This window comes from Triturus cristatus, chromosome 8 (assembly GCF_964204655.1).
Source record: "Triturus cristatus chromosome 8, aTriCri1.1, whole genome shotgun sequence".
Classification (NCBI taxonomy): Eukaryota; Metazoa; Chordata; class Amphibia; order Caudata; family Salamandridae; genus Triturus; species Triturus cristatus.
In genome coordinates this window covers 579,322,774-579,347,223 of record NC_140591.1, presented here as the reverse complement: position 1 = coordinate 579,347,223, position 24,450 = coordinate 579,322,774, and the positions used below count along the sequence as shown (strand labels likewise).

The 24,450-nt window shown below is 43.2% G+C and overlaps 1 long non-coding RNA gene across 1 annotated transcript in view; it reads right to left on the bottom strand.

The window, feature by feature from the left end:
• LOC146802438 (uncharacterized) overlaps positions 1-24,450 on the bottom strand; it is a 160,500-nt gene that overhangs the window by 9,788 nt on the left and 126,262 nt on the right. The window lies entirely within an intron of this gene.

Below are 24,450 nucleotides of genomic sequence, written 5' to 3'. Positions count from 1 at the left end.
TATCCCTAAAGAGGGGAAAGGCCTACGATGCTGTAAAAATTACACACCTATTTTGTTAGTAAATATAGATTATTCATTTTTTCTAAAGCCTTGGCCATACGTTTAGATTCCCATCTATCACAATTGTTAGGTGCAGAACAATCTAGCTTTGTTAAAGGATGTCTCATCACAGACAACACTTGGTTATTTTTTGACATATTATCCAAATCCTCTCATTTACCTTATTCGTTGGCAGCAAGAGCCTTAGGTGTGGAAAAAGCATTTGATCGAGTTGAGTGGCCCTATCATTTTCAAACACTCAAATGGTTTGGTTGTTTGCCCTAAAATGATCTCGCTAATTTCCATTCTTTACTCACAACCATGGGCAGCCGTATGTGCAAATGGCAACATCTCCTCATACTTCAATTTAAGTAGAGGTGTCCGTCAAGGCTACCCACTATCTCCCTTCCTCTTTAAATTAGCCTTAGAACATTTTTAATTGACAATACGTTAAAACCAGGATATACATGGATTTGATTACAGGAAGCAACAAATCAAATTAGCAGCATACACCTATGACATACTATTATTTATTTCACAAACCTTATCCTCTATTCCTGCCTTTCTACAAGAAGTAGAATCCTTCGCTTCTGTGTCTGGATATAAACTAAACAAAGATAAATGTGAAATAATGCCTTTAACTAAGTATACTTTCAAAGAGGATTTTGTTGGTTCCAATTTTGCCTTGAATCCTAGTCACATAAAATATCTAGGTTTATACTTCACAACCTCCATCCCAACAACAATCTCTTTGTCTATAAACAAATGTATACAAAGAGTTTCCACATTGACTTCTAAATGGCACCCCTTATACTTATCTTGGTGGGGAAGTCTGGACACTATTAAGATGATGTTAACCCTCGTAATACTCTGTGCCATTTCTAACATCCCAGTGCCCATCTCTTTAAAATAGTACAAGAAGATAAACTCAGTGCTATCTTCATTTGTTTGGAATAATAAATATATCAAAGTTATCAAAACCAAAATCAGAGGGTGGCGTCAATTTTCCTGACATTCTGACCTATCAGAAATAGTTTTTACTCCGCCAATCTTCAAGATGGCTTTCTGAATCTCTGTTAGAATGTCCCTTATGGGTGAAACTCAAACATTCTTTTCTCTACCCTTTCTCATTTCAAGAGTATTTATCCTTTACTTGTAGACCTCAATCTTTATCGACCCATATTATTAAATACACTTGTAAAAGTTTGGAGTCTCACGCCCTGACACGCCAGACAAATTTAGATTCATTTCTTAAATCCACAATTGGCATAACAAGATGGTATTGACACGAGGCAAACCTTTTTACTGCAAGTCTTGGATCCATCAACTTTTTATACATGATGAAGTTATGCCTTTTTTGCAAGCTAGTGAACTCTTTGAACTTCCCAATTCCTTCCAGTCTAAATGCAAACTTCTACAGCAAACCCTCCAGATCTCATACGCTCAACTTTTATCCCTCAATACTAATATTTCCCCTCCTGTGAAGGGATTTCATGATCTTCTTCGCATCTATCCTAAGGCCTCTGTTATATATACATATTTGCACACATTGCATCATGTTAGAGAAAAAACTAAAGTAGAACTCTCCTGGGAGCAGGATTTAGAGGTGTGTTGGTCCATATCCTTATGGAACAAAATATGGACTAAAATTAGGAAATTCTCTAGAGCAGCAAACAACACACAAACACTTTTTTTTTATCTATAACACACTCCTGTTGAGCCCGGTAATCTTAAGTAAAAGACACACTGGTCTCACCAATACTTGCTGGACATGCAACTACCCAATTGCTGATTTATTTGACCTACTTTTCACTTGCCCGCTTGTTCACAAATTTTGGAAGAGCATCTGGTCTCAGATTAATTTAATTTTTGGTTCTAGAATCCCTTTATCTAACACACATACTTTTTTAGAGAGTTTAGCTCCAATAGGGGTCAACTCTAATAGCAATACAAAGATTATAGATCTTTTACTGGCAGTTGCTTTTCAGCAAATAACCAAAAACAGGAAGGATTTCTCCAAGTTATTTTATCAAGCTTGGTGGTATGCCTTCTGGGCGCATTTGTGTTGTTTGAATTGTCAGTAATGTGTAAAATTGTTAGGTATTGTGTACAGTGTTAATGTCTGATGAATTTATGAGTTCTTGAATGTATGTATTTTGTTCTTTTGATGTTTATTGATTGTTTTATGTGGATACATGTGCCATAATTAAGTGATTTTTCTCCCTTTGGCTATTGGGGCTCCTTAGTCTAGGATGAACTTTTAGAAAATTGTGTATGGATGAAATGAAATAAATGTGATTTGTAATATATTTATATAAAACAAAATTCAAATCAAAATTACAAAGGTCTATCTGTGTTTGATAATAAAAATATATATATGGACAGAAATGTTGTTAATTCTCTCTGTGGGATATCACTGTAGGATGTGATTATTGCATTAGGGGTTTAGTGTTGTATAATAGGTGCCTTTTGTATAATCACAGACTAGATACAGCCTTTGTATACCCTATTCATATGGCCTCGAAGCACCTGCATTTGTGGGCACCTGTTACGTCGTTCATAGATGCAAGCGCCAAGCGCTCGTTTTCCCTAACCCCTGCTCAACAAGACATTTCCCAACCTCCCTGACAGTCCACATCTTAATTACACATTACCTTGTTCATATTGATATCATTAATAAGTTTTTGTGTGTGTTTTTTTATGATATGTATCACTTTGCGGTATACACCATTGTAACCCTTCTTTTGTGCTTTTTGACTTATCTTTTCATCTTATTTTATTCTTCAAACCATGTTAATTAATTTAATATTTACTCCATAGAACTTTGTTATATACTTTGACCTAATATTCTACAATTATCCATTGTTTTGACTATATTATGTCCCTTTATCCTAACATTTTCCTTTTTAATAAACTTACTTTTTAACTTAAACCATGTCAAAGGCAGCTGAGAGGTCCAAGAGAAGCAGCGCAGCAACCCCTTTGCGGTCAACTGCATTCTTCAGGTCATCCCAAAACGCAAATTAAATTCTGGTGACCCTCACTGAGGGGAGAAATCACTCCCACGGCTGCAGGATCACTTGGTGACCTTTGAGGATGAGGATTTGTACTACCATCAGCTAATTTTACACGAATTTTCAGCAAATCACATTTAGGTGTAAACTATTTCTACCTCCATTTATGTTTTAAAGACTTTACATAAACCCTCTTGAAGAATGAAAATATATTTTCCTTTTAAACCTGATATTGGCACTAAAATTAAATTATCTAGGTATACTCTACATACTTTAAAGTTCAAACAATGATTGTATAAAGGCTATTTGCCTTAACCTTCATGTTTAAAGTGAATAGTTCAATCTGTTCATCGAATAGCAAACCATGTTCTAAAGATCCTAACAATACTTTATATTTCCATAGAGAATTACAATATAAACATGGACTTTTTGTATAGTTTTCAAGTTTTACTACTGCTACCATGTAGGCCAATTGCATGTGCCCCATTTCAAATAAAAATGTTATAATACATTTGTAAATTTGAGAAAACAGTTCAACATTCTAACTGTTGAAATATGTTTTATTAAAACCAGTAACAGTTTAATTCAGACCCTGTATCCAAACACTGCCAAAACCAAACCATTTGCAATTACAGGTGGTTTGGGTGGGACAGAGATTGTGCACAGGTTGTGGCTTTCAGTCAGTTATAGTGTCCAGCCACATCCCACACATGTAAAAAAAAAGGATTCCAATCAAAAGTGTGCACAGCGGGCTGTGTGAGCATGGCCTGGTCCAGCCCTAATTTCATCTAATCCAGCTATGCAAAGCCTTTGAACTCGCACAGGGTGCATATGGTCAGGAAACCCACCCAGCTCCATCACATGCATATCAGCTATACCCAATATTAGACCATATGTGGGCAACTTGGGTGCAGAACAAAGCCTTTGGTCACAACCCCATCAAACAGTCAAACCAGCAGGGATTGAGGGTGAGGGTGAGGGTGAGGGTATGTGACCAGATGTGGGTGAAAACTGTATGTAAGTCCAGGTCCTGGACCCAGCCACTGTTTCATCAAACCTGTTATGCATGGCCCTAGACCTGGCACATTGCTTTAAGGTAACCAAATTTGACCTACATTCAGGCCAAAGGCCCTTTCTCTATTTCAGTGACACCAGCTGAGTTATACATCAGGCCATGCACTTTGGGCTCTGAGTACAGGGCCTTAACATTTTTTGCAGTGGTGTCAGAGCAGGACCTGTACTAAGTTGCTCATCTCACCTAATCAGCTGTACATGGCCTTAGACCAAGTGTGGTTGGCTGTCTGTGTAGGACCTGGCCTTTGGACAGACAGGAACTAATGAGTTAATAGTGCAGAGCAAAGAAAGGGAATGAAAGTATGTACTTTTGAGGACTGATAGGCAAAGAGGGAAAATTGAAATAGAATAGATGCTGCTTAGAGGGCAATACACAAGTGAATAGGGATAGCTTATACCCCAAGAGAAAGAGAAATGGAGAGTAATAAAACCGGCTGGTAGCTCTGATTAATTAGGTGAGAGGGGCAGAGAAGAAAAGTAATTAGAACAAGAACATTTTAGTGAAAAATGGCAGATGTGTAAATCCAGCATCCAAGATGCAGGGAAATGGATAGTCGAGTTATCAAGCAAGAAACTACAGTATTGATATGAGTTTTAACTGAGCTCCCACAAGGGCCAAACCGCTGGGCTTCTAGGAGATAAAGACAAAATCTATCAGGGATCGCTGGCTCACCTTGTTAAGTTGGTTCAAGCAGAAAGACTTCTGGCATGAAGCATATAATCAAACTTACATAATAAACAATACTGTTAAAAAATTAAAAATACACATCCTAGACAAATATAAATTGGATGCAGGAATCAAATGTTAGAGCAAAACAAAACTAAAATGTTCTTATAATTAATTGGAAACAAAAAACTCAAATTTGGTCTACAGGATGTAGTGTATTGGGGTTTAGGCAGCTTTTGTAGATTACTTTAGGTCTTAGCTAGGCAAAAGCTGGCTGTTTGTCTTGGTCAAAAGATTTACCTCCAGATATGGAAACTTTTTCAGAGGTCTTCAGGTGTTAAATGCAGCAACCAAGGTGGTCTCCACGTAGTTATTTCCCTTTGTTGAACAGTCCAACTCTAGATGTACATTTTCTTCAGAAAGCATGAAAAATGCTAAAAACCTGTCAATGTAATATCTTCATTGGTTAGGTTTCACACCTTCTCCTAGTCCTCTAAAAATATTTCCCAACTTTCAAAAAATTCCAGCAGCACTATTTTCTTGATGAGCAAATCTTCAGGTCACGTTCCTCCGCCCTCTCCAGAGGATTGGCTGCAATACCCCCCGCCCCGCCACAGAAAGGAAGCTCCACAGGAGCAAGAAGGAAAAATGGCCAGTTGTAAATAGTCTATCAGTTTTCATACAAGAAAACAGTACTATTGTAGTGGGAAAGAGGTCAAGGATGGATCAGCTAATTTCATTCAGAGCTGTTTACTAGCAACAATAGTAAAATTTGATTCAGTACTCTTTATAATTTTGCTGGGTCACCCAGTGGAAAAATTGGGGAAAAAACAATATTCTTTGGGGGTTCGTCTTCTTTCCGAATAGTAGTACAGTTAGTGAGTGTTGGTCGATGATTTCTCTTTTAAGAGAAAGTACTGAGGGTGTTCAGGAAAAGCAGACCATTTAAGCAACTGAATGAGCGCATTAGTGGATGAATGAATGAAGCCACTCAAACCAAGGTGACTCAGAGAAGTGTTATTAGCTAGACCAGTGAAGGAAGGGACATGCATTCCATACAACCCAGTCTCTCTGGTTTCAGAGTCTCGTCCCCTCATGCCTCCTGTCCCTTTTCTTTCCTGCATCCCCATGAGAACAACACTTAACTGAAACCTTGATCCAGGCTCAGGGTTGTGGAAATGGAAGACAATGCAATCAGTCCTGCTTAGCAACTAGGTGTGCCAGGGAGGTTTGTTAACATCATCCCTGTGTTTTGCTGAATTTCGAAAGGCTCTTCACCCTTGCTGGAAAAAGTTCACTCTATATTTTAAGGAGCAAATCTTTTTCCTTCATTCGTTCATGTGGTACCTTCACCTTTTTACAAATGGGAAAGTTTATTGACTTTCAAATGGAAACTGGATATTTTTTGCACCTTTACAGATGCTCTATGCATTTTCTACTGGTCTTTAATCTCACCACTAGACCAATCCTTTGTCAACATTTCTTCTTACCTAATAATGCTATCTATAAGGGGAGTTAACTCCAGGTTATCAATAAAAGCATTCTGAAACGCAATAGAGTCCCATGTCAGGCCAGCTGCGCCATTAGTCTCATATCTGTCTATGCATAGTATACCTACTCTGTTTCACAAGTGTGGTATCAGATGTCAATATTTCATCCAATACTTCAGCCTAACTGCTACTTCACAAGGTAAAGCTAGGTAAGTAGGTTTTGAGGCAAGAATTATAATTACGTACCTATCTTGGGGTTATGGGTGTAGGCCATGCACTATTATTCTACGTCATTATCAACATTGGTATAATGTCCTATAACTATCTCCACACACGCTTTCGATCTAACAACTTGGTGAACAACCAGCAAAGACCCAGTGATACTGACCAAGTGCTGCAAAATTGACAGCTGTTAATCCACATGACCAGGCCACTGCCTACTCACCCACCAATAAATGCTTTTGTCAATTTCCTGAGGTAGGTAGATTTCACATCGAAGCCTTGGGCTTGGAATAAGCCAACTGCTTTCTCCTGACCCTGTCCAGACATAGTCTGTCCCCGTTCAGTTCATCCACACTCAGAAAACACGTTTCATTGGTAAAAAAAACAATCAATGACAAACAGTCAGGCACAGTGTCTAAAACACCTCCTTCTCCATCTTCATGTATCCCTCACAGATGATCTATAGTTGAGGGATGCATCCGGTGAGATCAGTAGTGTATGTGTATGGTAAGTCACTCTTTAGCTCCCAATGGGGACGTTGTAACATAATGTCTCAGCCTAAGGACAATAATTGTTCTTAGAAAAACACCACCCTCTCAGGTTTAATACTGAAGCAGCAGTCACATGAGCTAAACCAGTTTATCTTTCATCGTGAACTAAAGTTGACCAATTTTCTAGCTGCCTTCCTTCCTTCTGTGTCTGCCAAATGCTTTTGAATTCTCTTTCAAATTATCTGCCACCCATCTACATGAATATGTCATCATCTTAGAAAGTTTTTACTTACATATAGGAAGATTTCAATCAGATCGCTTTCGGCAAGAGGCATAAGGGAATGCAGTGGGATGACTTGAGGTTGGATATGAAGGGATAGAGTTGGTGGTTAGTTCTGTGAGCAGGAGAGAATGGTGCTGTAGTAGGTAGTTTCTTATTTTGTTAATAAAGAAGTTGTTGATTATGATTGGTTTCTGAAAACTGAAAAAAAGGTTATGATGGGGATGTGAGTGGGTTTGCCTAAAGATTGAAATACTCATACATTTTGGCCTGCTGAATGGAGAATGTTCAGGCAGAGCATTTGGTTTTGAGGACTAGGATATCTTCAGCTGGTGTTTACGTGCATCAGATCCTTTCTTCACTTTAGATTGGATGGTATGTTTTAGCTATTCTGTATAAGGATGTTTAGGAATGTGAATAGCAGTGTTGGCTGGCTTGTAGAGGTGGTGGTGGGGCAAAAATAAATGTACTTTCCTTCGCAGCACGATGTGCTTCACCCTTGGGTGTCTTCCAGGAAGCTCACAGCATGAGAGCAGTACCAGGATTGGACAGAGCAGGCTCCAAGGAGAACTGGAGGTCTGCGCTTTCTCTAACCCAGCTGTCTAAGACAGTTAGGTTAGAGAACTATAAAATGTGCATGTCTGGCTGGCCAGCCCAAGACGGCCGGCCAAAGAGACATGCGGATTTTAAAGTGCACAGCTCCCAGGTTGCTGAAACTTAAAATGGTAATAAAAAAACTTGATCACCATTTTATTTTTCAGCTCTGGGGCTTGTGGGGTGACGTTTCTCTGCTCAAATGGAGAAGCCGCCCCTAGTGAGTAGGAAGAGTTAAGCAAAGTGACCTTTCCAGTAAGAAATTAAATGGAGTTGTGGTGCTCAGTATATGCAGCAAGATAGCGTTTTTCTTTTTTTACACTCAGGCCTAGATTTATAAGATTTTGATTCAGGGTTGCATCACTTCTTTAGTGCAACCCACACACAAAATCTATTTTGGTATTTACAAAGCCACATAAGGCTCCATATTTTATAGCTTTGCATGACTTTGTGAAGACAAGAAATTAAGGCACCACATCACATTCCTTGTGTTTCCTTGCATCAAGGAAGCATTAAATGGATGAAGCATGGGTGTTACTCTGCATTCCCCATGTATTTTGACCCCAAACCATATTTACTATAGTCAGTAAACATGGGTTTGATACGAAATGGTGCACCCCCCTGAGGCTGGAATAATTAAGTGAAACCCACTATGCAGGCATCCTTGGATGCTGGTATTGGCATTGACAATAACCAAGTTCAGTTACTGTGGAGGCTGTGGTAAAGGGGTTATTGACTTTATTCTCCAGTCTACTTGTGTATAGATCAGTTTCTTCCTAGGCCTACCAATCACACAATCCTTAAAAGTTCAATTTGAACGAAATGAACATATTTATTTTGATTTTGTTTAATTTATGGAGTTTTATATAGCGCTGACCTGACCCGGGGGTATTGGAGCGCTTTACAACAGTGTTTCACAATAGTTACATAGTAGAGTAGTCTTAAAAAAATAAAATTCGGCAGTCCAAGAGTGCTGAGACTTCTTGAGGTAGTGGTTGAGTCCTGAAGTAGCCTCGTTGAATGCTTTATTGAGGTAGTCCGAGGTCTTGAGGCAGCTTAATTATTTGTACACTTGTCTTGAAGCGGGTTGAGGTGGATCTGAGCGATGTAGAGTCAGAGAGCATCGGCTTCAGGGATAGCGTGCGGGCGGCAGCTATCCATTTAGGAGGGAGCGGTTGAGGGGGAGTGCTTTTAGGTGTGTTTTTTAACTTTGTAAAGGACGGGATAGTTCTGATATCTGCTGGGATGGAGTTCCAGATTTTTGGAGCGTTTCCAGCAAATGACCTCGCGGCAGTTTTGTGTTTGCATGTTCTCAAGGGGATGAAAATGAGGGGGTTCGAGCTCCTGAGGTTTGTTGTCTGCCCGGCCCTCTTGAGTTTGGCGGCCAGATAGTCCAGTTTTCCAGTGTGAAGGGCTTTATGCGTGAGGCAGGCCGTTCTGAAGTTAGCTCGCTGTTTGACTGGGAGTCATTTTAGTTCTCTTAGTGCTGGTGAAATGTAGTTGTATTTTCTGATTCCGCTGACCATTCTGGCTGCTGCGTTGAGGGTTGTTTTGAGGGGAGCCAGGTGGGATATTGTGGTGCCGGTTAAGGTTGCGTTGTCATAGTCGAGTCTGGATAGCACCAGTGATTGGGTGGCTTGTTTGAGGTCTTTAGTAGGGATGAATGGTTTAATATTGTAGAGAAGCTTTAGGTTGAGGAACGCAGTATTTGCAGAGTTTTTGATTTGGTTGGTCATGTCCAGTTTAGGGTCTAGGGTGATTCCTAGGGATTTTACAGAGTTAGCCAGGGTGAGATTGCCTTTTAGAGCATCCATAGCTTTAAGCCATTCATCGATTTGTGGGTTCTCTTCTTTGTTGAAGATGAGGAGGATCTCCGTTTTGTCCTGGTTAGGTTTAAGGTGATTTAGGGACAGCCAATGTTGAATTTCTTTTAGGGTGTTGTTGGGGGAGTAAGTTTCCAGATAGATCTGGGTGTCATCGGCGTATAGGTGGAAGGGGATATTTGCCTTTTTAAGTATGGTGGTGAGGGGTTCCATGTATATGTGGTGAGAGCACTGAGCCTTGGGGCACACCTCTGTCACCTCACTACGTTTTGGGCCCTTGCCTGTCGCGGGAACTTGGGCCTCCCACATAAGTGAGGCACCATTTTTACTGGGAGACCCAGGGGAACGCTGGGAGGTGGGAAATTTGAGTGAGCCCGGTGATGCCACAACTTTCCCACACAAAAATGTGTAAAAAAGTGATTTTTTCAGCTAAAATTGAGGTTTGCAGGGGATTCTGGGTAAGGAAACGTTGGGGGATCCACGCAAGCCATACCTCCCTGGAAGCCCCCGGGTGTCTAGTTTTCAGAAATGTATGGGTTTGGTAGGTTTCCCTAGATGGCCGCCGAGCACCGGGCCAAAAACCCAGGTGACCCCCCTTGCAAAACCTGGTGGTTTTGAGATAGGCAATTTTTGATGTCACCTCACTACGTTCAGCTAAAATTGAGGTTTGCAGGGGATTCTGGGTAAGGAAACTTTGGGGGATCCACGCAAGCTATACCTCCCTGGAAGCCCCCGGGTGTCTAGTTATCAGAAATATATGGGTTTGGTAGGTTTCCCTAGACGGCCGCCGAGCACCGGGCCAAAAACCCAAGTGACCCCCCTTGCAAAACCAGGTGGTTTGAGATAGGCAATTTTGATGTTACCTCACTACGTTTTGCGCCGTTTCCTGTCGTGGGCACTAGGCCGACCCACACAAGTGAGGTACCATTTTTCTCGTAACACTTTGGGGAACGCGGGGTGGGTGGAAATTGGTGGATCCACGCAGATTCCGGAACTTTCCACCACAGAAATGTGGGGAAAATTTGTTTTTTTGACAACTTTTTAGGTTTGCAAGGGATTCTGGGTAACAGACCCTGGTGGGAGGCAGTCAAGTCACCCCATCCTGGATTCCCCTGGGTGTCTAGTTTTAAAAAATGTATAGGTTTGCTACGTTTCCCAAGGTGCCCGCAGAGCTAGGGTTCAAAAACTACAGCTAGTCATTTTGCCAAAAAAGGGTCATTTTTCACTGCGAAAATGAGGTGTGACCATGATGCGTTTTGCGACGTTTCCTGTCGCGGGCACTAGGCCGAACCACACAAGTGAGGTACCGTTTTTCTCATAAGACTTTGGGGAATGTGGGGTGGGTGGAAATTTGTGGATCCACGCAGATTCCGGAACTTTCCACCACAGAAATGTGGGGAAAATGTGGGTTTTTTTACAATTTTTTAGGTTTGCAAGGGGTTCTGGGTAACAGACCCTGGTGGGAGGCAGTCAAGTCACCCCATCCTGGATTCCCCTGGGTGTCTAGTTTAAAAAAATGTATAGGTTTGCTATGTTTCCCAAGGTGCCCACAGAGCTAGGGTTCAAAAACTACAGCTAGTCATTTTGACAAAAAAGGGTCATTTTTCACTGCGAAACTGAGGTGTGACCACGATGCGTTTTGCGACGTTTCCTGTCGCGGGCACTAGGCCGACCCACACAAGTGAGGTACCGTTTTTGTCAAAAGACTTTGGGGAACGCGGGGTGCATGAAAATTTGTGAATCCACGCAGATTCCGGAACTTTCCACCACAGAAATGTGGGGAAAATTGGCTTTTTTGACAATTGTTTAGGTTTGCAAGGGATTCTGGGACACAGACCCTGGTGGGGGGCAGTCAAGTCACCCCATCCTGGATTCCCCTGGGTGTCTGGTTTTCAAAAATGTATAGGTTTGCTAGGTTTCCCAAGGTGCCCGCAGAGCTAGGGTTCAAAAACTACAGCTAGTCATTTTGCCAAAAAAGGGTCATTTTTCACTGCGAAAATGAGGTGTGACCATGATGCGTTTTGCGACGTTTCCTGTCGCGGGCACTAGGCCGAACCACACAAGTGAGGTACCGTTTTTCTCGTAAGACTTTGGGGAACGTGGGGTGGGTGGAAATTTGTGGATCCACGCAGATTCCGGAACTTTCCACCACAGAAATGTGGGGAAAATGTGGGTTTTTTTACAATTTTTTAGGTTTGCAAGGGATTCTGGGTAACAGACCCTGGTGGGAGGCAGTCAAGTCAACCACTTCTGGATTCCCCTGGGTGTCTAGTTTAAAAAAATGTATAGGTTTGCTAGGTTTCCCAAGGTGCCCACAGAGCGAGGGTTCAAAAACTACAGCTAGTCATTTTGACAAAAAAGGGTCATTTTTCACTGCGAAACTGAGGTGTGACCACGATGCGTTTTGCGACGTTTCCTGTTGCGGGCACTAGGCCGACCCACACAAGTGAGGTACCGTTTTTCTCGAAAGAATTTGGGGAACGCAGGGTGCATGAAAATTTGTGAATCCACGCAGATTCCGGAACTTTCCACCACAGAAATGTGGGGAAAATGGGCTTTTTTGACAATTGTTTAGGTTTGCAAGGGATTCTGGGTAACAGACCCTGGTGGGAGGCAGTCAAGTCACCCCATCCTGGATTCCCCTGGGTGTCTAGTTTTCAAACATGTATAGGTTTGCTAGGTTTCCCAAGGTGCCTGCAGAGCTAGGGTTAAAAAACTACAGCTAGTCATTTTGCCAAAAAAGGGTCATTTTTCACTGCGAAATTGAGGTGTGACCACGATGCGTTTTGCGACGTTTCCTGCCGCGGGCACTAGGCCGAACCACACAAGTGAGATACCGTTTTTCTCATAAGACTTTGGGGAACGTGGGGTGGGTGGAAATTTGTGGATCCACACAGATTCCGGAACTTTCCACCACAGAAATGTGAGGAAAATGTGTTTTTTTTGACAATTTTTTTGGTTTGCAAGGGATTCTAGGTAACAGACCCTGGTGGGAGGCATTCAAGTCACCCCATCCTGGATTCCCCTGCGTGTCTATTTTTCAAAAATGTATAGGTTTGCTAGGTTTCCCAAGGTGCCCGCAGAGCTAGGGTTAAAAAACTACAGCTAGTCATTTTGCCAAAAAAGGTTCATTTTTCACTGCGAAATTGAGGTGTGACCACGATGCGTTTTGCGACGTTTCCTGTTGCGGGCACTAGGCCGAACCACACAAGTGAGGTACCGTTTTTTTTGTAAGACTTTGGGGAACGCAGGGTGGGGGGAAATTTGTGGATCCACGCAGATTCCGGAACTTTCCACCACAGAAATGTGGGGAAAATGTGTTTTTTTTGACAATTTTGTAGGTTTGCAAGGGATTCTGGGTAACAGACCCTGGTGGGAGGCAGTCAAGTCACCCCATCCTGGATTCCCCTGGGTGTCTAGTTTTCAAAAATGTATAGGTTTGCTAGGTTTCACAAGGTGCCCGCAGAGCTAGGGTTCAAAAACTACAGCTAGTCGTTTTGCCAAAAAAGGGTAATTTTTCACTGCGAAATTGAGGTGTGACCACGATGCGTTTTGCGCCATTTCCTGTCGCGGGCACTAGGCCGACCCACACAAGTGAGTTACCGTTTTTCTCGTAAGACTTAGGGGAACGCGGGGTGGGTGGGAATTGTGGATCCACGCAGATTCCGGAACTTTCCACGACAGAAATGTGGGGAAAATGTGTTTTTTTTGACAATTTTTTAGGTTTGCAAGGGATTCTGTGTAACAGACCCTGGTGGAAGGCAGTCAAGTCAACCCATCCTGGATTCCCCTGGGTGTCTAGTTTTCAAAAATGTATAGGTTTGCTAGGTTTCCCAAGGTGCCCGCAGAGCTAGGGTTAAAAAACTAGAGCTAGGCACTTTGCCAAAAAAGGGTAAATTTTCACTGCGATATTGAGTTGTGACCATGTTGCGTTTTGCGCCGTTTCCTGTCGCGGGCACTATGCCCACCCACACAAGTAAGGTACCATTTTTATCGGGAGACTTAGGGTAATTCAGATTTGTAAAAGAACTGTTATTATCTATTGACTTTTGATGCATTTCTGCCTTCCAAATGAAAGACATTGTGTAAAAAATAAGTCATTCTGAAAAATGACTGATAATTCTCATGCTAGTATGAGTATTCCCAATTTCAGAAATGTGCAAATATCTACTGTTTCTAAACTCTATATTTTGTTCCCATTTCAGAAATACATAGGTGTCTTTCATACCGATTTTTCCATGTAAACATTTTTACTGAATAATGAATATATACCCGGTACATAATAAAAAACCATTGCAAGTTGCTGCTCAGTTTTTGGCTCTGGGCTCGTCGGGTTCTTGGTGAACCTACAAGTCCTATATATCCCCACAACCAGTAATGTCCAGCGGATGCAACGGTATATTGCTTTCAAAGAGCTGTCATAATTAGAAGAAGTTACAGGGGAAAACGTTGACACAAAAGGTTATTTTTTTCAACTAATTTTCAATTTATCCTATATTTAACTGTTTGTTTCTATAAAAAAACCTTGATGGATCTACACAAATGACCCCTTGCTGAATTCAGAATTTTGTCTTCTTCTCGAAAATGTATAGCTTTCCAGGATCCATTATTGCTTTTGTACCCATTTCTGCCATTAACTGGAAGGAGGTTGAAAGCACAATAAATAGCAAAAATAGGCTATGTCCCAGAAAAATGCCAAAACTGTGTAAAAACTTTTGGGTTTCTGACAAAATTCTGGTATCCCAGAAAAGCTGGAAAAATGGTGATTTCAACCCCACAAACCCTTTTTTGATAACATTTGCAGGGAAAAATCCAGATACTTTCATTTGCAGCCCGTTTTTCCAATTTTTCCAAAAAAACCCACAATTTTGCTGTATTTTGGCTCATTTCTGTGACCCCTCCAGGGGAATCCACAAACCCTGAGTACCTTTAGAATCCCCATGATGTTGGAAGAAAAGGACGCAAATTTGGCGTGGATACCTAATGTGGTCAAAAATTTACAGGGGCCTAAGCGCGCACTACCCCAAATAGCCAAAAAAAGGCTTGGCACAGGAGGGGGAGAAGGCCTGGCAGCGAAGGGGTTAATGGCTTGTGGTTCAAAGCTCTCATTTCTCCACTGGGCAGTAGGAGCCTTTAAGGTATACTTTGGCAGACTTCCAGCCGTCGGTCGGAGTCTCTTTAGAAGGCCAATCTAGTGATTTACGAGATCTGGCAGGGAAAGGTGTCCGTTCGGCAGTGGTTGGCCTTCTAAAGAGACTCCAACCGACAGGTGGAAGTCTGCCAAAGGATACCATTAAGGCTCCTACCGCCCAGTGGAAAACTGAGAGCTTTGAACCACAAGCCACTACCTGAATGAGAAGCCCTTCACTATTGTAGACATACTCAAGAATCTACATTTTGTCTGCCTACCCCCTCTCCTGTCCTGAAGAAGACCCATCTTGACGCACTTCACAATATTGCGCAACTCTCAGGGTCAAAACGTCGACGCACCACATATGTCTGCACAACGCTCATGATCACAGTTTAAATTATTCATGGATCTTGCAGCTCATGTGCAACAATTATAAGGACAAACAGAAATGATTTCCCCCTTCCCATTTTGCACGTTTAATTGTCTTGTATATAGTATACTGTCTATGTCACCAATCACCACATGTCACGTTTTTCACCACAGTCACCTATTTCTTCTGCAATTGAATTTGTAAATTGTGACAGCCGTGAATAGTTGACATTTTATCCTGAATACAGCATTGATTTGCAATTCATTAAAAGGCATTCCCGAACTTTATTTTGTTTCAAGAGACACATCTCCATGGGAATCGGTGTAAGGCACTGGGCAGATTCAGCTACACTCTGTTGGCACATTCAGGCTACTCGTCCGGCTCCAGGGGAGTTGGAATATTGTATAAAGCAACCTTCCCTTTTATCCATCGAAAGTCATGGACCGATTTGTGGCAATAAGTGGCCAGTGGTAGGGACGGACGCTGAACCTCTGCTCCGTATATGCCCCACTGGGTCTCCAAACCCTTACACTCAACACATTGGACCCATTGCTACTAGAATTTCCAGAAGGCCAACTGATAGTTGGGGTAGACATGAATGACATTGTCACAGTAGAGATAGACGTCCAAAGGGGAACAACGACGGGACGGAGGTTGGGTCCATTTACCGACTTCCTCCTGACAATGAATTTAAGTGATATGTGGTGACACAAACAACCCTTCACTAGACAATACACACACATGTCGGTGGCCCATGAGAGCCTCTCCAGGATATATTATCTCATCACACAGGCCCAGGGTTTGGGAGACTTTCACAAAGCCACGCACATAGCTCGTGGGGTGTCAGATCATTCGCCAGTGGAGGTCATCCTTGAAGGCCCACAAAAATATCACATCTTGCCCCCGATATTTGACCCCTGGTGCCTCAAAGATGCAATATTCAAATCTGCCATTAGGAAAGGGGCCGAACATTTCTTTATAGACACCATAGGGTCGGTGGACTCCAAGATAACACTTTGGGAAGCATTAAAAGTAGTGATAAGGGGCCAGGCTCAGGCCCAAATAGGGTCATTGAAATAAGAAAAGAGGCTGCAGTACCTTGCCCTGGAGACCACCATTCTGCTCTAGAGACCCGGGTGGTGGAGGGAGGAGTGATGGCAAAATTTAGGATTGTGACAGAAGGAGCTGTGTGATTTGCTAAAGAACAGTGCCAGAACGCAGGCGCTAGCCACCTAATACAGACTAAATGAAGTGGGGGGAAAAGCCAGCAAACTATTGGTGTGGTTAAACAAGAAGCAGAAGAAAGACAAATGGGGCCCAGGCATAGTGAACAGCATAGGCCGCAGACAAGACATGGGCAAAGACATTGCAGACGCGTTCACCACGTATTATGAGTTACTGTATACCTTCACATCCGGTAAGACAGATATGGACTGTACAAAGTTTCTAAGGGACATAAAATGGCTGCATTTGTCCACAGAGGATAGAGATATGTTAGAGAGGGACCTGACGTGGAAGAAATTAAAACCGCAAAACGCACTGCAATCAGGGAATGTGGTGGGATCAAATGGTCTGCCAGTAGAGCTATTCAAATGCATGCTCAACAAAACAGCAGAACACCTTCTCAATATGTACACTGAGGCCAGGGAGGAGAGTGCTCTCCCCAGGACCAGAGGACGGTTATGATCCTGGTAATCCCCAAGGAAGGTAAATCTCTGCTGGAGTGTGGGTCTTTCAGACAGATATCCTTTCAATAGTGTGGAGTGGAACTATCCTTTTCGCCGTTCTGTTCCACCCGGGCTTTGGGCCGAATTTTATCTGATGGATAAGACTTCTCTACCTCCAAACACTGGCAAGGGTGTGGGTTAAAGCTACAGTGTTCCAGGAGTTCTAGCTCCAGAAAGGGGCTAGGCAGGGATGCCCTCTGTCCCCGATGTTATTTGCCCTGGTCCTAGAGCCACTGGTGCGGCAGGACCCCCTGATATGGGGCATTCTGACAGGAGAGGAATGGGACGAAGGCATATCCCTATATGCAGACAATATTATGTTGTACGTTACAAGACCAAGGCAGTCCATTGATAGAATATTGCAGATATTCTGTATCTACAGGGACTACTCCGGATACCGCATTAATTGGGATAAATCTCTGCTGTTACCGCTGGTGGGTGTTGTTCCCAAACTCATGTTGTGATGCAGGTCTTCTAATATCTAGGGATATATGTGGCTAGGAACCCCCAGGAGTTCTATCAATGGAATGCAGAAGTGCAGCTGGTCAGATTCCATGGGGATGTCAAACGCTGGTGGACACTGCACTCCCGGTAATCGGTCATGCAGCCCTATTTAGGATGATCAAGCTGACACGTATGCTCTATAATCTACAAAACACACCCTATGAAATCCCCAAGTCCTTTTTTCAGAGAGTGGAAACCAAGCTATGGTCGCTGCTCTGGAATGGGGGTGCTCCACGCATAGCCATACACAAGTTACAAAGGGGGGTCTCCGAGGGGGGTCTAGCAGTACCTGATATTAGAGCTTATTACTGGGCCTCCCAACTAGTCAATGTGAATGACTGCGTATTCAGTGATAGAACAGAACCAGCATACAGAGTGGACAGGGTGGCTATGGGATCTGGGGGGTACCTCCTATTATTGTATGAGAAGGGATCAGTTCAGAGCCTGCTGACACACACACAGGCAGTGGCGAGAGTGCGGCGGGCAGTGAAAAAATTCCTGGGTTGGGAAGGCAAATTAACAAAAATGACCCCACTCTGGGACAGCGATCAGCTGCGAAGGGTGGATCAGCTGTCTAGCTTCAGTAAATGGAAATTGCTGGGTCTGGACAGACTCTGAGATGTGTGGAGAGGGCATGTATACATTACGTTTGACAACCTGCAACACAAATATGAAATGGGACAAGGGGAGTGGCTGAAATACCTACAACTGGGCCACGCCCTGAAGAGCCATATATGTGACGGGGAAGACCTGGAGGAGGCGTCTCCACTAGAGGATTGGCTGCTGACTGACCCCTTGACTAAAAAAGCAATATCGTTAATATATAAGAATATAATTAACAACTTCACTGACCCCCTGGGAGCGTTAGAGACAAAATGGGAAAGTGATTTAGGGAAACTAGAGTACGAAGAATTGACAGAGGTCATACAGGGCCTGAGGGAGGTGTGATACGTTCCAGATTCCAACTTATCCAACTTAAGGTCCTTCACTGGGTATATTATGCTAAGACAGTGCTACACTGGCTGGGATGAGCCGAGATGGGCTGTGCCAGAGAGGTTGTGGGCAGGAGGGGATGTTCTACCATCTGCTATGGTACTGCCCGGTGATAAAATCATATTGGCTCAAAATAGGTAGAATCATGGCCACGGTGGTAGGAGCTGGGGTCCCGGTCGAACCCAAGTGGTTCCTGTTGCTGATCTCAGGTGAGGAGGTCTGGCCTAGACACATAAGACTCTGGCTGACATTGGCAGCAGTAATAGCAAAACTCAACATGGCAAAAAGTTGGGGAGCGGCCGCCCCACAACAATGTCGGACGGGAAAACAGACTTAGAGTGGTGTTGGCAGTCAGAACACACAATATATCTAATTAGAGGTTGCCCAAGGAAATGGGAGAAGATTTGGGGGTTCTGGCAGGCCTACCGGGGTCTGTAGGGGGAGGGCGGTTCAAGCATGAATGTGGCTCCATCACGCTATGCTCTCATTTTTCATCTGTAACACTCCAAGAGAATGTGATGGTACAATTTGACAATCAGTACTGAATTGTGTACTTGACATGTTGTATTCCGAGCACTTTGCAATAAAAAGAGTTGTATAAAAAAATTAAATGCTGAAAATTAATGCATTAGTAAAATCAGGTGAAGAACCACAATGATCGCCTTATGACAAAATACCCACACCCCACTCAGCACAAATATAAAGATATTCAAATTGTGATACAAATGTCCACCGGTGTAGAACTGGAAATTAGGATCAACGTGTCTGTCACCAGTGAAATTCAAACATAGGTTCCACTGTGAACAGCAAGGTAGGATGTGTAAAAATGAAGAGACGCGCCGGTCCGCAAATAATAGCTAAATACTACAGGCAATTGAATGAAAAGTCATGCCTGCCACTGAAATAAAACAATCTTGTGCAGACACAAGGAAATGAGAAGCAAGGCATGCCTGTTGCCACAAATTAACCTTGGCTATAGAACAGGCAAGTGAATGACCAGGCGTGCCTGTTGCCGCAATTTTAAAACTATCAGCTGTGCTGAAGGCACGCCAATAATGCTTGAACTTTGTGCAGACTACAGGCAAATGGAAAACAAGGTGTGCCTGCCTTCGTGGTTATAACAGGCAATTGAAGGACCAGGTGTACCCACTGCTGCAATATTAAATTTAACAGCTGTATACAGGCTGAAGTAGGCGTGCCTGTCAATGAACATATTCTGACAAGCTCTTTGCCCAAAGTATGGCTCTGACCGTCCAGACGTCATGTGTTGGGTGCACAGTGATGCCGCTCCAAGACCTTTGCTGCCCACACAACAGAGAAGTAGCTGCAGAGAAGGTGAACAATGGGGCTCCCTCAAACACCACCTACACTGGTAGGAGCCAACAGTAAGTAGAATGGCCATGCCAGCAGCACTTCTGTGGCTCTGACAGCCCTTAATGCTGCCTGTGGAGTCAGCTCACGCTTTGGCCTGGTCCCCCCAACTGCCACACAGACAGGCAAAACCCAACAATAGATCTGGGCCCACAGATATGCTGCACTTGCCTGAAAATAGTCCCGCTCTGCTCCGCACCACGGCGGTGGTAAATAAGTGCCTAACTGTGCACTTGCCTGAGAGTGAATACAAATCGACAAATGGTCGTACAGGTGCTATTCAGGGCTCAAACTGGCTTAAGCCACTCATCGCCAAAAGAGTGTTGCATAGAACAGTACGAACCAGGAAGGCTATCCAGAACTCTGTGGTTTAATTTGAGACACAACAGCAGACGATCACCCTGGCAGCTCATCTCTGGCAGAATAATTATCTGCCCCAGAATGCACCATCAGGATTGTCTTAGCAACATTCTAATACAAGGTTCCATTACAAATGGAACTACAGTAAGCCCACAACAACCTGTCTCAAAGTTAAGCCTGACTGCTCATCAGCCAAGCTACCAATGGCTGAGCAAGAAATAATTTATTGAGACTCGACTGGACTATATTTATGATTGTGGTGTTATTACTGGATGTAGGAACATTCCTGCACTTACCAGTAAACCACCTTCCAACAAGTAGTCACCTCCATAGATAGAAATTATTTGTGTTCTTCTGACCTCATGCTATTTTATGCTCCCATTTCCCTTCCCCGCATGGTTTTCTAAAATTTACAAGAGGTATTACCCAGTGCTGCCGCTGCAATCATAGCCGAGCATATCAAGATAACACATTTGGGCATAGTTGATGTTAAGTTTGAAACTAGGGTTCTCCTAGTGCCACTCACTTCCAGCAGCCTTTTGTGAGTATTGAGTAAGTCTATGGATGGGATTTTCCCTTTCCAGATGTCTGTAAGGAGTTTCCCTTTCTTTAAATGTGGCTAACTTAGCAGGCATACTAAATGTATTACATCCTCAACACGGAGCCTTTGGCACCAATGGTTTCATACTAGTGATTATATGTGAACTTTAGAGTTTAACTTATTAAGGGCCAGATGTACAACTGTTTTTTGCGGTCGCAAAAGGAAAATCGGGCCGTTTGCGACTGCAAAAAATTGTCCTGAAATGTGCAAAGGCTATTTTGCGAGTAGGTGATTAGGGGCGTCCCTTCCTAATAGCGACTCACAATGGAATGTACCATTGTTTTGCAACTGCATTTGCGGCCACAAAACACTCGCAGTTTACCACCTACCTACTTCAAGTAGGTGTTAAGCCACTCGCATACGGGAAGGGGTCCACAGGGGACCCCTTCCCCTTTGTGAATGGATGAGAAAATATTTTTCAACAGCAGGCAGTTGTCCCAGGGACCACGACCTGCCCTTAAAAAACAAGCATGTAAAATGCAATAGGTCTCGCCTTTGATTAAGTTAAAGCCATTTGCTTTGCTAATGGTATTGTATAGCAAAGCAAATGGCTTTATCCTAATGAAAGGCGAGACCTATTGCATTTTGATTAATGCTTGTTGTTCCTCCGGTGGCAATGGCGGAAAGGTTACTCTGCGCCTCATCCCGGTGTCCTCTGAGAACGGCTTCTCGCAGAGCTCGGCTCAGTAAGTGTTCAGTCCCTCCGGCGCCCACGCTGCTCTTCAGCTCTTCAGCAGTCAGGAGCACAACTGATGCTGAACGAGCTAGCAGCCGCCTTTCATGTCAGCAAATATCAGTAGATGCAAGGACAGGGAGGGGGAGGGAAGGGTCTTCTGGGTTAAGAGGTCTGGGGATCGTGAGGGAGGACAGTCAGTGAGAGCAGGATGCTTTAGCCTTCAAGTCTGTAAGGCGCCACAGCCAAACGTCTGAACATGAATAGCGCTACGAAGTGTCCCCCATGACAAGTCAGCGCCTTACAACATAAATAAGGAAAATACTAGTGGTCATGAGAAGTGCAGCTGTGCCCCCTTTCCGCTGCCCCTCCCTACCCGACACAACAAGCGCTGAAACTTAAAAAAAAAATATATATATATATAGTGCTCGCGGTCCTGAAAATGAAAGCGGACCGCACATGTAACTTACCAAAAATAACAAATATAGTGCTCGCGGTCCCGAAAATGAAAGCGGACCATGCATATAACTTACCAAAAATAATCTAATATAGTGCTTAGTTTAAAAAAATAACAAATGTATTGCTTGCGGTCCCGAAAATAAAAGCGGACCGCGCATGTAACTTCCAAAAAATAACAGATATAGGGCCTCATGTAGGTAGCTAAATACCGGTAACGGCCGAAATTCGGTAAATATCCTGTTACCGACCGGTATTTAGTTATTTGAGATGTAGGAGGCATAATTCAGGATTCGGTAAATTACCGAATCGGTAAATACCGAATCCTGAATGTAGGGAGCACTCTAAAGAGTGCAAATTAGTATTAAGAATTCGTTATTTACCACCAAATACAGGTTGGTGATAAATAACGAATACCTTGCAAAAAGCAATATTTTGCAGATGTAAGAGTGCCATGTGACAGACATACATGCCCTTAGGGCATGTATGTGCGCCACATGTGCACACATGCAAGAATCAGGGGTGCAACAGGGTGTCAATGTGACACCCTGCCACCCTTGTATATGCTCCCCCCATTGCCGAATCGGTATTTACCGAATCGGTAATGGTGACTGGCTTCCCATTGATTCCTATGGGCCTCCAGGCCCATAGAAATCAATGGGAAGGTATGCCCCATTACCGAATCGGTAAATACCGATTCATAATTACCGAATTTTTCCGATTCGGTAAAATTTACCGAATTATTACCTACATCACATTTACCGATTCATAAATACCGAATCGGTAAAATTCGGTATTTATGAATCGGTAAATGTGATGCTACCTACATATGGCCCATAGTGCTTACCGAGTAATTGATGGAGGCCGTGTCCCTCCGCAAGTAAAAGATCCAATCCCGGTGGGCGTGGCCTAAAGCGGACAAGGTGGCAACCAGGAAGGACTAAAAACCCTCTAGTGCAATAACCGAAGTATGATTAGCATAATTAATGACGAGAAATGACACACGCCAATGAAACTTGCAAGCGGAGCGGACACACGACTTCTGGAACCGTATTGATTCCAAGAAGCCCTCGCATGCGAGGGCAACGCATGCGCGCTGCTAATGCCAGGCAGGACCTAAGTAATGAGAAATGTTTCATTTTTCTTCTTTAAATGCATCCCATTTTCTTGTAAGGAAAACGGGGAGCAAAAAAAAAGAAAAACAGTCACAGACATGGTGGTCTGCTGACCCCAGCAGGCCACCATCTCTGGGAGTACTAGCCATTCCTAGTGGGGTCGCAAATTGCACCTGCCTCATGAGTATTAATAAAGCATGCAATTTGCGACCCCATTTGGAATCACAAACAGTGTCTGAGACATTGTTGTATATTCAAATTTGTGAGTCTCAAATTGCGAGTCACAAAACGACACAATTTGTGAGTCGCAAATTGTTAGTGTTTTACATATGGCCCTAAATCCTCTATGTGCGCTTATTAAACAGAAAAATTAGGCCAAACTATGTGAAGACTGCGTGAGGTGTTGGTAAATGTCAGTGCTGCCATGAAAGTTGCACTGCAAACACAACCTCACTGACCTACAAGAACCAGAGTGGTAGCACTCTGGATGCCAAATTTCATTGGCACCATGAATGCCACAACACCTTATGCATGGCTTTTGCCTTTTTAACAATCATCTGAGAGGCTTGTCTTAAAACACAAATCCTGCCATCATCCATCCATTGGTAAGTGCCAGGAAGTCATACTTAGCATTTGATGGAAGCTTCCTGTTCCCTGTTTGCATTTTCAAAAGCCTTCATTGCCATCAAGGCACAGTCAAGAAAGAGGAGGGTAGAACAACAGCAGGAACCAGAACTCAGACGACGCTCGAATTTGTGGCATGTCTTCCGTTCCAACAACAAGTGAGGTGCACCTTTTCATGGTTCCTCATTTGAGTGAATGACGTGTAAAGAGTAAGGGCCATATGTAGGTGGGCTAATACCGGTCGGTAACGGCTGAAAATCGGTAAATTTTCCGTTACCGACCGGTATTTAGCCCTTTGAGATGTAGGAGGCTGGATTGAAGGATTCGGTAATTTACCGATTCGGTATTTTAAGAAATCGGTAAAATACTGAATCGGTAAATTACCGAATCCTTAAATCCTATGTAGGGAGCACTCAAGTGAGTGCATTTTTGGTTTAAGGATTCGTTATTTACCACCAACTACAAGTTGATGGTAAATACCGAATACCTTTTCAAAAGCAATTTTGCGCTTTTTTAAAAGTGCCATGTGGCAGACATACATGCCCTTAGGGCATGTATGTGCGCCACATGTGCACACATGCGCGATTCAATGGTGCAACAGGGTGTCAATGTGACACCCTGCCACCCTTGAATATTCTCCCCCTATTATCGATTCGGTATTTACCGAATCGGTAATAGTGAATGGCTTCCCATTCATTCCTATGGGCCTCCAGGCCCATAGGAATGAATGGGAAGGTATGCCTTATTACCGATTCGGTAATAACGAATATTACCGAATCCGTAAAATTTACCGATTTTTTACCTACATTCTATTTACCGATTCTTAAATAC